This window comes from Orycteropus afer, unplaced genomic scaffold (genome assembly GCF_000298275.1).
Source record: "Orycteropus afer afer isolate SDZICR_OR568_19922 unplaced genomic scaffold, OryAfe1.0 scaffold00196, whole genome shotgun sequence".
In the NCBI taxonomy this organism is placed as follows: Eukaryota; Metazoa; Chordata; class Mammalia; order Tubulidentata; family Orycteropodidae; genus Orycteropus; species Orycteropus afer.
Genome location: NW_006921783.1, coordinates 5,972,264 through 5,974,068, shown reverse-complemented (window position 1 = coordinate 5,974,068; position 1,805 = coordinate 5,972,264).

Here is a 1,805-nt window from a genome sequence, read left to right as displayed (position 1 = left end):
TTTTTTTATTTTAAGAGTTTGTTTTACATTCAACATTACGTGTACATCTAGTTTCACTCCCCATTTACCATCCCCAACCCTAACCCAGTCTCCTCCCCTCCCTGCCCAGTAACCCTCCCTTGTGCCCCTCATAGTTATGCACTCCTGTGCATATGTTGAAATGTTTGTAGATGAATGTCATGTGATTTCTCAGCTCTCTCACTATCTATTTACACAATCAGATAGTCCCAAAAACTGCTTTCAGATTCAATTCACTAGAACTCACAGAACTAAAAAAAAAAGCCATTATACTCACAGTTATAGTTTATTACAGCAAGAGGATACAGATTATAATAAGCAAAAGGAAGAGGTGCATTTGCTAGGAATGACAAGGCATAGAGCGTCCAGTTGTCCTCTCCCAGTGGAGTCTTGCAGATAGCATTTAACCTTTCCCAGCAATGATGTGTGACAATGGGCACAGAGTATCACCAACCAGGGAAGCTAATCCAGGCCTTTGTGTGTAGTTTTTATTGGAGGTTGTTAGGGTAGACCACCTGTGTGTGGCTGACCACCTGTGTGGCTGACCTTAGCCTCCAGCCTCTCCAGAGTTTGAGCTGATACTGCATGGCCCAAGACTCCCGCTACACATTGTTAGCATTGACAATCTACCATGACCCAAGGCTCCCAGGTAAAAAAGACACTCCTATCAGGCAGTTCATTTCAATGACTTAGAGTTTACCTCCCCAGAAGCAGGGGCAAAAGGTCAAATATTTCTTTGAGCAAGGTTACTTTTTTTGAAACCTGTAAAGCCATCTGTCCTTCACTGGCAACAAAGAGAAATAAAACATAAACAACAATGCAGGCCCTGGCTTTGTTCTGCTAGCTGTCTTGCTTGCACCAGCACCAGTAGCCATGGCCTTCTCTACCAAGCAAATTGCCTCTGACTAAGAAACTCATCTGACAGTGAGATATGTGGTGAGGCATCATGCTACTTTTCTTTTGGGAGGCATGATAACGTACAGTTTAGAATCTCACTTTTGACACTCACTTAAAAGAGAAATTTCTTGAATTCTCAAAGGCAACAGGAAATGTGTTAGATGACAATAAACTGATGGGGAAATTAGCTGAGAACAACACTGCCACACACTTGTTCTGATTTTAAACCACGCAATATCGCCTTGCTCTGTTTGAATGAGTGCCTCTTGGTCTATGTAAGGTTTCTCAGGGGCACAATTAAGTATTCTGGAATTCCCATTCTTTATAATGTTATCCATAAGTTGTTACAGCCAAATGCCTTTGCACAGTCAAAAAAACACAGGTAAACATCTTTCTGGTATTCTCTGCTTTCAGCCAAGACCCATCTGACATCAGTAGTGATATTCCTTGTTCCACACCCTCTTCTGAATCCAGCTTGAATTTCTGGCAATTCCTCGTTGATGTACTGCTGCAACTGTTTTTGAATTATGTTCAGCAAAATTTTACTTGTATGTGATATTAATGATATTGTTCTATTATGTCCCATTCTGTTGGATCACTTTTCTTTGAAATTGGGCACATATATGGATCTCTTCCAGTCAGTTGGCCAGTAGCTATCTTCCAAATTTCTTGGCATAAAAAAAGTGAGCATCTCCAGCTCTGCATCCGTTTGTTGAAATGGAGTATCATATCAGCTCCTGGAGTCTTGTTTTTAGCTAATTCCTGCAGTGCAGCTTGCACTTCTTCCTTCAGTATTGAAGGTTTTGACCATATGCTACCTCTTGAAATGATTGAACATTAACCAATTCTTTGTGGTATAGTGACTCTGTATATCCCTTCCATCTTCTTTT